This window comes from Salmo trutta, chromosome 2, assembly GCF_901001165.1.
Source record: "Salmo trutta chromosome 2, fSalTru1.1, whole genome shotgun sequence".
Taxonomy (NCBI): Eukaryota; Metazoa; Chordata; class Actinopteri; order Salmoniformes; family Salmonidae; genus Salmo; species Salmo trutta.
In genome coordinates, this window is record NC_042958.1 from 14471496 (window position 1) to 14487508 (window position 16013).

Below are 16013 nucleotides of genomic sequence, written 5' to 3' on the forward strand. Positions count from 1 at the left end.
TGCCGCTACACATACTGACCTATACATTTCTGACTGCACCATTGTATTAGGAAAGTCAAACACCAAAATTATTTTTATTTTTCAAGTCCATTTCTGCTTGATACCTGGTATGTCAAATTGCAGTGTGTTTTTTTGTAAATGTACTTTTTTGTAAATAAACTATGCAATTTATCTTATCTCCTTGGTGCTTGAGCTTTATTTTCTGAAAATATTTTGGATGTTCAACACTTATAGACCCAGATAATAAACTCAGCAAAAAAAGAAAAGTCCTCTCACTGTCAACTGCGTTTATTTTCAGCAAACTTAACATGTGTACATATTTGTATGAACATAACAAGAGTCAACAACTGAGACATAAACTGAACAAGTTCCACAGGCATGTGACTAACAAAAATTGAATAATGTGCCCCTGAACAAAGGGGGGGGGGGTGTCAAATTCAAAAGCAACAGTCAGTATCTGGTCACCAGCTGCATTAAGTACTGCAATGCATCTCCTCCTCATGGACTACACCAGATTTGCCAGTTCTTGCTGTGAGATGTTACCCCACTCTTCCACCAAGGCACCTGCAAGTTCCCGGTAATCTCTGGGGGAAATGGCCCTAGCACTCACCCTCCGATCCAGCAGGTCCCAGACGTGCTCAATGGGATTGAGATCCGGGCTCTTCGCTGGCCATGGCAGAACACTGACATTCCTGTCTTGCAGGAAATCACGCACAGAACGAGCAGTATGGCTGGTGGCATTGTCATGCTGGAGGGTCATGTCAGGATGAGCCTGCAGGAAGGGTACCATATGAGGGAGGAGGATGTCTTCCCTGTAACGCACTGCGTTGAGATTGCCTGCGATGACAACAAGTTCATTCCGATGATGCTGTGACACAACACCCCACCTCCAAATCGATCCCGCTCCAGAGTACAGGCCTCGGTGTAACGCTCATTCCTTTGACGATAAACACGAATCCGACCATCACCCCTGGTGAGACAAAACTGCGACTCGTCAGTGAAGAGCAATTTTTGCCAGTCCTGTCTGGTCCATTGACGGTGGGTTTGTGCCCGACATTGTTGCCGGTGATATCTGGTGAGGACCTGCCTTACAACAGGCCTACAAGCCCTCAGTCCAGCCTCTCTCAGCCTATTGCGGACAGTCCTGTGCAGGTGTTGTTACACATGGTCTGCCACTGCGAGGACGATCAGCTGTCCGTCCTGTCTCTCTGTAGCGCTGTCTTAGGCGTCTCACCAGGGGCGGAAATCCCGGGGGGGACAGGGGGTACACGACCCCCCCATCCTGGGAAAAATATGATTTGTCCCCCCCAATATATCACTGAAACATAACTATGTAATTTAAATAATATTAATAATACGCAATGAAAGCAATTGTGCTGATTATAGACACTTAATAGCGCGTTTTTAAGTTTCAAAAGATTGCGACCCCCCACCCTTTGCCTCACAATGGTTTGATCCACTGCCAGTTCCTTAGTTGGCAAGGTAACAGAGGGGTCGTATCTATTGTCTGAAAGGCACTCAATGAACGTAACTGACGTGAGGTTAATGCAGTCAATCGTGCACACACACTAGCTGAATATGCAGAGCTAGCGCGCAAATATGAACTATTAAGCTAGCTAGTACCTATTCCATTTATGTGGCCTCGTCAAAGATGGAATCTTTGCTATCGTCAATTTATTCCAAGATCAGCATGCAGATGATGTAAATTAGTGCTTCAAAGTCCCTGTGATAAGGTTAGCGATAAACTGAAGTCCAAACTGAACAGAACTACACTCTCTTCTACCATTGTCTTAAATATATTTAATGGTCTCGTTACAAAAGCTAAATTGTTGCAAGGGAACTTTTATTTATTTATTTTATTTCACCTTTATTTAACCCGGGTAGCAAAGATTATAGAAAACACCACTGAAACGGAATTGGTGCTTGCCAGCTTTGCAAATTCAGCTATTGTTGGAAGCCAGCCAATATGAAACAAACTATTAAAATTACAAAAGGTTGCAGCATATGTTGTGTAAATGGTGAACTCATACAGCTGTCAACTCTTGTCATTTTAATCCGTTTCACATTTGCTAGCTACCTTTTAGATCGAAGCCCAAATAGAATGATAAAAGATAAGATGATAGAAGCCCATCTCCTACTGTAAATAACCTACACACTGTGTGTGTGTGTAGCCAGCCAGGTAGAAAAATGGCAGAAAAATAAAAGACGGACATCAGAGTATTTTTCAGTACACCAAAACGCAAAGTAAGAACCCTAGTAGCCTAATATCTCAAAGACTAGTTGATAAAATGTTCATAAGAAAGAAATGAAATTCTAATTGAAATGTTTCACAATGATGTCATTAGGTAGAGCAGGCAACAGATGGCACACAGACAGTGTGGGAGAAAGGAAGACGTGCTGAAGGAAGGAAAGACATATATACATTAACTAGGGGAAGAGGAGATTAATATCTAACCAAGTAAAGATAACAAGGACGTTGGGGACCACGTAAGGGCCAGGCAGCCTAACTACAGAGCCATGACAAAGTGCAGTCAGGTGAATGAACCTATGTTAAGTACACACGGCCTGGGTACACTTAGAGAAGTACATGAGAGAAGATAACAAGTTAAGTACATATGGCCCTGGTGCACTTAGAAAGAAACACACGTGAAAGGAAAACGGGACAAACAACCAAGAGTAAGCATGCGATGCATGCATTATTTTTATATCCACGTGAGGAGAGTTTGGCCACCATTATGTTAGAAATAAGAGCAGATATGGACGTTATCCTCAGATGTGGGCGTTATCCATAGGATTGAAAGATAATGGTGGCAGAAAGCACAAAGGGTTTTTCTTCATTTACATAAAGGATGGACCTATGTATTGTATGTGCAGAAAAGCAGAGCTGGGGCCTGAGAAAGTCAGTTGTTCCGCGGACCAGCTCGGCTTTGATACTTTGTATTAAAGTCTATATTGAATTTACAAGTTCTTGTAAGAGTGTTACTTTTAAGACAATTTTCCACGACAACAGCAGAGTTGGCGACAGATATGCAGGGACAGACTGGCAGAGACAGGGAGTCTCAGATAAGTTTGTTGAATCTTTGTTTGGCAACATTATGAAAGGTTCTCCATTTTTTTTACTTGTAAAATAGGAACATAATTGGAAAATGCCATGGATACCCCCACTCTCAACTTAAACTGGTGACTGAAGATTTGTTAAAGGCAATGGTATTGCTGTTGTGATTAGTTGTGTAGTTTTGGGTACCGGTAGTTAGGAGTACGGCAAACACCTTATTTCTTTGGTTCCTCAATATACATTTACCATATTACAATGTAGGCTATGTGTTACAGCACTACTTTTGGTGTCCCCCTCAGGAATTGCTCTTGAGAAAATGTCATGTAATTGTCCCCTCCAAAGTTGATATCAGATTTTCGCCCCTGCGTCTCACAGTATGGACATTGCAATTTATTGCCCTGGCCACATCTGCAGTCCTCATTCCTCCATGCAGTAATCCTAAGTCACGTTCACGCAGATGAGCAGGGACCCTGGGCATCTTTCTTTTGGTGTTTTTCAGAGTCAGTAGAAAGCCCTCTTTAGTGTCCTAAGTTTTCATAACTGTGACCTTAATTGCCAACCCTCTGTAAGCTGTTAGTGTCTTAACGAACGTTCCACAGGTGCATGTTCATTAATTGTTTATGTTTCATTGAACAAGCATGGGAAACAGTGTTTAAACCCTTTACAATGAAGATCTGTGAAGTTATTTGGATTTTTATTAATTATCTTTGAAAGACAGGGTCCTGAAAAAGGGACGTTTCTTTTTTTGCTGAGTTTATATTAATGAAAACAGTGACCCAAGTCTCTCCAGTATGTGAGTACTGTGCGAGTGAGTCTATTCATATTATGCTAAAGAATTCTAGAGAAGTAACCCTTTGGACCATTGAAGAACTCTGGGTTAAGTGAATTATCACTTCTACCTCTTATCAGCAATCATAGGATTCATTCATGCTCCTTAGATCCCAGGTTAGGGTTTTCTGTCACGGTCTATGGACCCCCTGAAGTAGCCTTGGCCCCCCCATGTATAAAACTCTAGTTCCGTCACTGGTGTAAAGGTCTCAGCGGGACTGATTTGGTCATCCTGCTCCCGCCCGCACACGCAGCTTTTCATACCGCACCCACCCGTTCCCACTGGCTTCTGTCCAATTCCCACCCACTCAGCAAGATCTGGCCCGAACCCAACCGCAGTACCGCAATGTTATTCTAGGCGTGTGTGACGTAGCTTGCTTGTCAGCCTTGGTCGCAGCTATTTTGCACCCTGTAGGCAATATCAAAATATGCTAAAATAGCACAAGAAAGAGGTTAAATTACCAGAGATCCTCACGTGGCCTATTATATTAGGCAATCAGTATTACTAGGCTACATCAGCCAATAGGCTAAACATAGTTTGTAGAGAGCAGAGTTGGAGAGAGATCAGACACATTAACTTTCTCTTGAGTTACGTTTTGCATGTAGCCTACCTTTTAGGAGAGGGACGACTTTTAGACAGAGACACATATCTGACCAATATTTATTTCTAGGCAATGTAGTAAACTATGGTCTAATCATATTTGGGAAGTTGGAAAGATAAGGGACAGATTGAAATTGACTGGGGGGAGTGGTCCAAAATAGAGGAGAGTTGTTAGTATTTCTTTTGCTTTGGGGTGGTGTTTGTAATTTTTTTTATTGGGCACAGGGGAGGGTAATGTGTTTTATATTTGGTCTTCTGCTCATATTTTCCCTATAAAACAATGGTTTGACTTAATTTTGATATTACCCTAATCAGTGGCGACCCGTCATTCAGGGCAGGTGGGGCTTTAGCTAAAAAAATATATTATTAAAAAAATTGGAGGCCTCAGTGTTGTGATGCAAAAATTCTAGCTAAATGCTTGGCACATAGATTTAAAAAGGTATTGTCAGATATTATTTGTCCTAATCAGACAGGTTTTTTTTACATGGACAATACATTGGAGATAATAGAAGACAAGTGCTGGAAACAATAGAACACTATGAAATATCGGGGAAACCAGGCCTGGTTTTCATAGCTGATTTTGAAAAGGCTTTTGATAAAGTACGACTGGAATTTATATATAAATGCCTAGAATATTTGAATTTTGAAGAATCTCTTATAAAATGGATTAGTTATGTATAGTAACCCTAGGTGTAAAATAGTAAATAATGGCTACATCTCAGATGTTTTAAACTGGAAAACAAGGTTGTCCACTATCAGCATATCTATTTATTATTGCCATCGAAATGTTAACTGTTAAAATTAGATACAACAAAAATATTAAGGGATTAGAAATCCGTGGTTTAAAAACAAAGGTGTCACTGATGATTCATGTTTTCTTTTAAAACCACAATTAGAATCCCTCCACAGCCTCATAGAGTATCTAGATACTTTTGCTAACCTCTCTGGATTAAAACCAAATTATAATAAGTGTACTGTATTACATATTGGATCACAAAAAAAATGATACTTTTATGTTAACGTGTAGTTTACCAATAAAATGGTCTGACGGGGATGTGGACATACTCGGTATACAAATCCCGAAATAAATGATCTCACTCCAATACATTTTTATAGAAAGTTAGCAAAAATAGATAAGATCTTGCTACCATGGAAAGGAAAATACCTGTCTATTTGTTGAAAAATCACCCTGATTAACTCTTTAGTCATATCACAGTTTACCTATTTGCTTATGGGTTTGCCTACACCTAGTGACCTGCTTTTTAAATTAAATCAGAGACAAAATTAAAAGTGCCTATTTATATAACGAATATGAATTCGGAGGGCAGAAATTATTAAATATTAAAGCATTAGACCTCTCACTAAAGGCATCAGTCATACAAAAGTTATACTTAAACCCCAAATAGTTCTCTGGTAAATTAATGTCTCACCCCATGTTCAAGAATGATCTTTCTCCTTTTATTCAGAATACAACTGCTCACTTTTGGTTATTTGAAAATGAAATCATCTCCAAAATATCATTATTTTTTAAACAAGCCTTAGAACGTTGGTTGCAATTTCAGTTTAATCCACCTGAAAAGACAGAACAAATAATACAACAAATGTTGTGGTTAAACTCAAATATACTAATTGATATAAAAAAATAAAAAATGTATCATTTTTGTAAATTATATCATAAGTGGGATTGGTGGAGTTATGTCACACATGCAGCTAACACAGACATGGAAATGTCTGCTCTACCCAAAATTACAACCAACTAATTGCAGCATATCCACAAAAATGGAAGAGGCAAGTAGAATGGGGAAAAAGTAAGGAACTTGTCTGTCGGCCCTGCATTAAAGACCAAAACTGGTTAAAGAAAATAGTGATGAATAAAAATATATACCAATTTCATTGAAGGACCAAAAAAATGGACAGCTGTGCCATATAAATTGCAAAATAGTTGGGAAGAGATTTCCGATGTACCGATTCCATGGCACATGGTTTATGTGTGAATTTACACTCAAAACACCGGATTCAAAACTTCAAATTTTTCAGTTTAAATTTTTATACAAAATTCTTGCAACCAATAGAATGTTATGTACAGTTGAAGTCAGACGTTTACATACACTTAGGTTGGAGTCTTAAAACTCATTTTTCAAACACTCCACAAATTTCTTGTTAACAAACTATAGTTTTGGCATCTGCTTTGTGCATGACACAAGTCATTTTTCCAACAATTGTTTACAGATTATTTCACTTATAATTCACTGTATCACAGAAGTTTACATGCACTAAGTTGACTGTGCCTTTAAACAGCTTGGAAAATTCCTGAAAATGATGTCATGGCTTTAGAAGCTTCTGATAGGCTAATTGACATCATTTGAGTCAATTGGAGGTGTACCTGTGGATGTATTACAAGGTGTACCTGTAGATGTATTACAAGCCTACCTTCAAACTCAGTGCCTCTTTGCTTGGCATCATGGAAAAATCAAAAGAAATCAACGGGGAGAGCAAAAAAGTTCAAGCCCCGTGGGTACTGCCATAGAGTTACATTAGAAGCCACTGATTTTAATCAGGGCAAGGCGACCGGAAACATGACCGAATTCAAACAGTGTAGCTATTTCCTCCGCAAGGTAATCAAACAAGCTAAGCGTCAGTATAGAGACAAAGTAGAGTTGCAATTCAACGGCTCAGACACGAGAGGTATGTGGCAGGATCTACAGTCAATCACGGACTATAAAGAGAAAACCAGCCCCGTCGCGGAGCACGATGTCTTGCTCCCAGACAAACTAAACAACTTCTTTGCTCGCTTTGAGGACAATATAGTGCCACCAACACGGCCCGCTACCAAAACCTGTGGCCTCTCCTTCACCGCAGCCAACTTGAGTAAATCATTTAAACGTGTTAACCCTCGCAAGGCTGCCGGCCCAGATGGCATCCCTAGCCGTGTCCTCAGAACATGCACAGACCAGCTGGCTGGTGTGTTTACGGACATATTCAATCAATCCCTATCCCAGTCTGCTGTTCCCACATGCTTCAAGAGGGCCACCATTGTTGCCGTTCCCAAGAAAGCTAAGGTAACTGAGCTAAACGACTATCGCCTGTAGCACTCACTTCCGTCATCATGGAGTGCTTTGAGAGACTAGTCAAGGATTCTATCACCTCCACCCTACCTGACACAGTAGACCCACTCCAATTTGCTTACCGACCCAATAGGTCCACAGACGATGCAATTGCAATCACACTGCCCTAGGAATACCTATGTAAGAATGCTGTTCATCGACTACAGCTCAGCATTTAACACCATAGTACCCTCCATACTCGTCATTAAGCTCGAGACCCTGGGTCTCGACCCCGCCCTGTGTAGCTGGGTCCTGGACTTTCTGACGGGCTGCGCCCAGGTGGTGAGGGTAGGAAACAACATCTCCACCCCGCTGATCCTCAATACTGGGGCCCCACAAGGGTGCGTTCTCAGCCCTCTCCTGTACTCCCTGTTCACCCATGACTGTGTGGCCATGCACACCTCCAACTCAATCATCAAGTTTGCAGATGACACAACAGTAGTAGGCCTGATGTGAGGGCCCTCGGAGTGTGGTGTAGGAAAATAAGGAGATGATTGTGGACTTCAGGAAACAGCAGAGGGATCACCTCCCTATCCACATCGACGGGGCAGTAGTGGAGAAGGTGGAAAGTTAAGTTCCTCGGCGTACATATCACAGACAAACTAAAATGGTCCACCCACACAGACAGCGTGGTGAAGAAGGCGCAACAGCGCCTCTTCAACCTCAGGAGGCTGAAGAAATTTGGCTTGTCACCAAAAACACTCACAAACTTTTAAACAATGCCACTTTATATAATGTTTAGATACCCTACATTACTCATCTCATATGTATATACTGTACTCTATACCATCTACTGCATCTTGCCTATGCGTTCGGCCATCGCTCATCCATATATTTATATGTACATATTCTTATTCATTCCTTTGTTGTTGTGAAATTGTTAGATTACTTGTTAGATATTACAGCATGGTCGGAACTAGAAGCACAAGCATTTCGCTACACTCGCATTAACATCTGCTAACCGTGTGTGTGTAACCAATAAAATTTGATTTGAAGTGCACATCCAAGAATGCTCAATGTCATTGGCCACAGATAAAATGATGTCAAATCACGTCTTACTACCATAGCTTTGACTGGACTGTCAACATCATACTTTCAAAATCTTAGCTAGCAAGCTAGCAGTTGTCATCATGCATCAAGTCGACAATCTACTGGGAAATATTTGTCATATGAAGAGAAATTAATGATAAAACGTATCGGTGCTCATCGGCCGTTGGACATAAACATTACACGACAAGTTGGAATCAGTGGCTAACTGCAATTATTGCAAAGCAATCACTAGCCTGCTATTCAGTGGAGTGGGTGTGTGATCCAAGTCTGGGTTTAAGGGTCTCTTTTCCAAGCTTAAAAGGATAAACATTAAACATTGGCCATGCTGTCACTCCAGCATGACTTCTGCCACGTTCAAAACAACTGGAAACTCGGAAGTGGGAAATCTCAGACATCAGTGAGTTAAAAAAAAGCTTAGACTGGGAAAATATGTTTTGAATGGTCATCCAACTCGGAAGTCGGGAACTCTGGCCTCTTTCTAGAGCTCCGACATGATCACTGACGTCATGATTTGACCTTGTTTTTTCAGAGTTCCCAGTTACATTTACATTTACATTTAAGTCATTTAGCAGACTCTCTTATCCAGAGCGACTTACAAATTGGTGCATTCACCTATAATATCCAGTAGAACAACCACTTTACAATAGTGTATCTAAAGATTTTAAAGGGGGGGGGGTTAGAAGGATTACTTTATCCTATCCCAGGTATTCCTTACAGAGGTGGGGTTTCAGGTGTCTCCGGAAGGTGGTGATTGACTCCGCTGTCCTGGCATCGTGAGGGAGCTTGTTCCACCATTGGGGTGCCAGAGCAGCGAACAGTTTTGACTGGGCTGAGCGGGAACTGTGCTTCCTCAGAGGTAGGGAGGCGAGCAGGCCAGAGGTGGATGAACGCAGTGCCCTTGTTTGGGTGTAGGGCCTGATCAGAGCCTGAAGGTACGGAGGTGCCGTTCCCCTCACAGCTCCGTAGGCAAGCACCATGGTCTTGTAGCGGATGCGAGCTTCAACTGGAAGCCAGTGGAGAGAGCGGAGGAGCGGGGTGACGTGAGAGAACTTGGGAAGGTTGTCCTGAAAGCACCATAAATTCACAGAATGTCAGATTTTGATGTCAAAGTTTGTTGACAAAATTTTCCCATGAAGGACCGCCATGCCACGTTCCTGTTCAAGTGAGCACAGCAAGGTGTATTGTATGTTGCTGCATAAATGATGTAATATGCCAGGGAGATATGTATTCTGTAGATAAGAAATGAATACTAAGTGTATGTTGTGTAGTAAGCTGTTAGTAGCCCATGTGCCTCACCCTAATAATTTGGTCCCTTTTCCCATCATGACTTAGCCTACTGTTCTGACTTGGTGGTGCACATGTAGCATATAGCCTGTTTTAGAGAAATGTAATCATTGAATATTGTAAGAGCGTTCATTGTCTGCTTATATGCCCCCTTTATTTATCCTATGGTGCTGACTTGGTGTTCAGGGAGAATACTGTAAGAATGGCCAATGTTCGGAATTCTGCCGGTGTACATTTAAAAAGTGCTGAACAAATAATTATATTGACTACATCTGTCCTAGATCACTCATTAATGTCGAAATTACGGATTGTCTCTTATCTGCTTGTCGTCCCCTTATGCCATAGTTTCTACATCTCAATTGTCAGTAGAAACCACATTTGTTTAAAAGTCAGCCATATCAGCTGTTTTAAAAGGCAGTAAATGAGGCTGAATTAACTGTTTCACTGCCAGACAAGGGTCCGCTGATAGCCACGTGTAGCAGTGGTAAGGTGTTGGGACTCTACTGTTGGGACAGCTTTATGTAGGCCCTAACAGTTTGAGCGCACAGTTTGTCACCGTTTTTAGTGCAATGAATGTATTGTTTACTGTTGTGCAGTGTTGTGTAGTGGCTTTGCTGGCATCATGCATCTAAAAAAGAATTTGGGGGAGTTTGCCCCACCAACATTTTCATGCTAAATTCGCCACTGACCCTAATAAAGTTTAAACGTTTGAAGGTTTGGTATGGTGTGGCTATTAAGCTTTAGCAACTGTAGTTTGGACACACCTAGTCATTCAAGGGGTTTTCTTTATTTTCACTATTTTTTACATTGTAGAGTGATGGAGCACTCCACACACTTTTTTGGTTGCTACATGATTCCATATGTTATATCTTGGTTTTGATGTCTTTACTATTATTCTATAATGTAGAACATAGTTCAAATAAAGAAACACCCTTGAATGAGTAGGTGTGTCCAAACCTTTGACTGGTACTGTATATCTGACATTCTTTAGTTATCTTTCATTCACAGGTGTCCATCTCAATAAACCTAGGCGTACCTGGAACTACCACCACTCTCGTTGTCTGAGAGTCAGAGAATGCATTCGGCATCATGGCTGCAAGGATGAGGATTCTTGATAGACACACAGACTCAGTTCTTTGTGTGCATTGTGAACCAGTAGTTTTAATCTTGTTCATAAAATGGAACCTGATTCTGGGACATCTCAGTGTGCAGTAATTTAGATTGAACTACACCACAAGTAGAAGAAAGTCTGTAAAGACTGTGGCACACTGCTCTTGATTACGTTGTCAACACGTGTTCAAATAGAATGCATTGAAACACCTTATATTGAAAACGAAGAAATGTCAACAGAGCTTTTTCAGCACACAAATAAACCTTCAAAAGTGTCTGCTGAGAACAGACATGTAAACAATTGTTTATGGAATTAAATGTAACTGTCAGAGTAGTTACACATCTTTCTGAATATAAATATTTCTGAAAATTTTTACATCATTTAGGAGACGCTCTTATGCAGAGCGACTTACAAATTGGTGCATTCACCTTATGATATCCAGTGGAACAACCACTTTACAATAGTACATCTCTATTTTTTTTTTAAATTGGGGGGGGGTTAGAAGGATTACTGTATCATATCCCAGGTAGTCCTTAAAGAGGTGGGGTTTCAGGTGTCTACGGAAGGTGGTGATTGACTCTGCTGTCCTGGCGTCGTGAGGGAGCTTGTTCCACCATTGGGGTGCCAGAGTAGCGAACAGTTTTGACTGGGCTGAGCGGGAACTGTGCTTCCGCAGAGGTAGGGGGGCTAGCAGGCCAGAGGTGGATGAACGCAGTGCCCTTGTTTGGGTGTAGGGACTGATCAGAGCCTGAAGGTACGGAGGTGCCATTCTCCGTTCCCCTCACAGTAGTGAACAATAGTACAGTTGTGGCCAAAAGCTTTGAGAATGACACAAATATAAATTTTCACAGTCTGCTGCCTCAGTTTGTATGATGGCAATTTGCATATACTCCAGAATGTTATGAAGAGTGATCAGATGAATTGCAATTAATTGCAAAGTCCCTCTTTGCCATGCAAATGAACTGAATCCCCCAAAAACATTTCCACTGCATTTCAGCCCTGCCACAAAAGGACCAGCTGACATCATGTCAGTGATTCTCTCGTTAACACAGGTGTGAGTGTTGACGAGGACAAGGCTGGAGATCACTCTGTCATGCTGATTGAGTTCGAATAACAGACTGCAAGCTTCAAAAGGAGGGTAGTGCTTGGAATCATTGTTCTTCCTCTGTCAACCATGGTTACCTGCAAGGAAACACTTGCCGTCATCATTGCTTTGCACAAAAAGGGCTTCACAGGCAAGGATGTTGCTGCCAGTAAGATTGCACCTAAATCAACCATTTATCGGAACATCAAGAACTTCAAGGAGAGCGGTTCAATTGTTGTGAAGAAGGCTTCAGGGCGCCCAAGAAAGTCCAGCAAGCGCCAGGACCATGTCCTAAAGTTGATTCAGCTGCGGGATCGGGGCACCACCAGTACAGAGCTTGCTCAGGAATGACAGCAGGCAGGTGTGAGTGCATCTGCACGCACAGTGAGGCGAAGACTTTTGGAGGATGGCCTGGTGTCAAGAAGGGCAGCAAAGAAGCCACTTCTCTCCAGGAAAAACATCAGGGACAGACTGATATTCTGCAAAAGGTACAGGGATTGGACTGCTGAGGACTGGGGTAAAGTCCTTTTCTCTGATGAATCCCCTTTCCGATTGTTGGGACATCCGGAAAAAGACTTGTCCGGAGAAGACAAGGTGAGCGCTACCATCAGTCCTGTGTCATGCCAACAGTAAAGCATCCTGAGACCATTCGTGTGTGGGGTTGCTTCTCAGCCAAGGGAGTGGGATCACTCACAATTTTGCCTAAGAACAAAGAATGGCACCAACACATCCTCCGAGAGCAACTTCTCCCAACCATCCAGGAACAGTTTGGTGATGAACAATGCCTTTTCCAGCATGATGGAGCACCTTGACATAAGGCAAAAGTGATAACTAAGTGGCTCGGGGAACAAAACATTGATATTTTGGGTCCATGGCCAGGAAACTTCCCAGACCTTAATCCCATTGAGAACTTGTGGTCAATCCTCAAGAGGCGGGTGGACAAACAAAAACCCACAAATTCTAACAAACTCCAAGCATTGATTATGCAAGAATGGGCTGCCATCAGTCAGGATGTGACCCAGAAGTTAATTGACAGCATGCCAGGGCAGATTGCAGAAATCTTGAAAAAGAAGGGTCAACATTGCAAATATTGACTCTTTGCATCAACTTCATGCAATTGTCAATAAAATCCTGGCACTTATAAAATGCTTGTAATTATACTTCAGTATTCCATAGTAACATCTGACAAAAATGTCTAAAGACACTGAAGCAGCAAACTTTGTGGAAATTAATATTTGTGTCATTCTCAAAACTTTTGGCCACGACTGTACAACAGTGTCTGCTATGAACAGACATGTAAACAACAAAAGGGTCAAATATAAAGTGTTGAGTGTAGACAAATATTTATGAGCAATATAAATATTTCTGAACAATAGCAAAACTGTCTCATGAACAGACATGTAAATAACAAATAATACTTAAATACCAAGTGTCTATGGAATAAAATGAAAGTGTCTGACTCCTGAGATGTCTGAACAAAAGAACAAGTTGTTAATTTCACTGTGGGCTGAGTGCACAAACTCATGCAGATGGTGATTAAATTCTTTCCGGAGTTTTGGCAAGAGTTCGTCCATGAAATCAGCTATTAGTGCCAGGACACTGTGGAGAGGAAATTAGGAGTGTGAGGGGCAGTGTACATGGTGAGGTGAGGAGGAAAAAGACACCAGAAGAGAGGAAAGGGGATTAGAATAAAGTCTGAAATGATTTGTATTTATTTACCTCTGGGACAAGCTGGTGGCTCGGTGCATGACGTTTTCCAGATCCATTCACTGGTGTTTATGCCTTCAAAATAAAAAAGTAGAGAGCTATTTATTACACATATCCAAAACAGTAATGAACATCAAATGTCATTAATCAAGAACACAATAGACTATTTAATGTTCCAAACTTCGAGCAGAGCTGTGTACCTGGCCTAGCTACTCAACTCTGCTCAAACATTTGCAACATTTTGACTAGCCAGACCTACCAAACTTTGACTTTGGTGTTATCAATGTGGGAAGCTTCTGACTTTTTTCCATGACAACATTTTGTTTGATCAAAAGTTGTAAAGATCTTTAGTTTAGTTACTTGGTTTGCTTACCCTACACGAGTATGCTGCTAGACTAGCCGCTAGCCAGCCAAGTAAATAGCGCTAGCTATTGTAAGAAAAACATGGCTACTCTTTTCGTTGACTACAATAGAAAATACAACATATCCCATCCTTTGGTGAAGACGGCATGTTGCTTTCTTCCCATGCTTCACGTGCTGAACAAGCCAGCAGCAACATTTCTGGTGTCATAAGCGTCGTAATGATCGGACCAAACTGCAGCAGGGATGTGAATCATCTTCTTGCTTTATTAAAGAACTGAACAAAACCACAACAAACCACAGTCCTGTAAGGTACTAAGACTATACATGGAACAACCACCCACAAACACAAGAGAAAATAAACCCACTTAAATATGGCCTCCAATTAGAAGCAACGACAACCAGCTGCTTCTAATTGGAGGTCGTTCCCAAAACTAACATAGAAATAGACAAACTAGAAAACCCACATAGAAATAGAATACATAGAACATAAACCAAAAACCCCGAAACACACTAAACAAACACACCCCTGCCACGTCCTGACCAAACTACAATAACAAATAACCCCTTTTACTGGTCAGGACGTGACATCTGGAGTAGCCTTTCCACTGGCATCTCCACTGCGGCCCGGCCTTGTAATATTCATATGTGTAAAAATACTGAATTGTAATTGGAGGCAGTTTACCGCCGTATCATACTGTGCTATGATTGGTTAAGACCACCCAGATGGTTAGATCATGGTCAGTTGATCATGGTATGAGACACGTGGACATGCCAGTTATAGCTAGCTAATAAAGAGCTACGTAAAAAAATATCCTGTAGTACGGCATTTTATTATTTTGTACAAAGCGTGCAAAACAAGACAGGCCTTGTTTATTTTATTTTCCTTGACGAACTTGTCGCGAACACCAGCCCCAAAAAGGTGGTTGGGTATGGACCCCAGCGTCTCAGCAATCTCCCTCCATGAAATGGCATTTATGTGCTGGTCTTTATATAATGCATGGCTAGAATTGTACTGTTGAAGGTACTTTTGTACCTACTCGGTCAATCGATGTTCGAAGATGTCGGTCTCCATGTTGAATCCACACTGAGTTTTGGGCTGAATTGACAGTGAAGCAGAAACTCGCGTCACCCCTACAGTTGACCAATCACTGACGAAGGGGCGTAGACTTCTGCTTACGAACTTTGGCTGGCCTTTTTTTTTTAAATATGTGTGCCCAAACAGCCGACAAAACGCTACCCGAACTCCAAAATGAACAAAAACGTCACAAAATGTTGTCATAATATGTCCACGAACTGTACCGATTGAATGTGGCTCATTTGGCCGTCATCCCTTGTTTATTGATGATGCTGGCTATGCCAGGTTGGATCTGAATGCATATTGATGTCCATTAAATTTCTCAAATGTCTGGTTAATTAAAATCTTCCCAGTCATGTTGTCCGGTGCCAAATTTTCCTAAAGTAAACTCGGAAATGGCATATTGTTTTTATTAATATTTTAGATAATTCAAATGAAAATCTGTTGCCAATTGAATGGAAACCTAGCTATATACACCCTAAAGCAGTGGTTTTCAACTGGTTTTCCCCGGGGACCCAACTTTAACAATGACAATTGAGTCAGGACCCAATATTATGGACTGTTGATGATTACATTTTATAATGTTGTATTGCAGCTGCCTTCTTGGGCAGGTTTCACTTTCACTCTGTCTCAAATATGGTATTAAAGAAAGTCATTACACAGCCATATTTACTGAGAAAACATTTAATATCAATTCAAGAGAATAAGCCATTTAATTGAACGACCAGATCAGGAGTGGGGTGTAATACAT

General features: G+C 41.3%; 1 pseudogene; it reads left to right on the forward strand.

The window, feature by feature from the left end:
• Nucleotides 1-16013, forward strand: part of LOC115148807 (queuine tRNA-ribosyltransferase accessory subunit 2-like) — a 63438-nt pseudogene that overhangs the window by 348 nt on the left and 47077 nt on the right.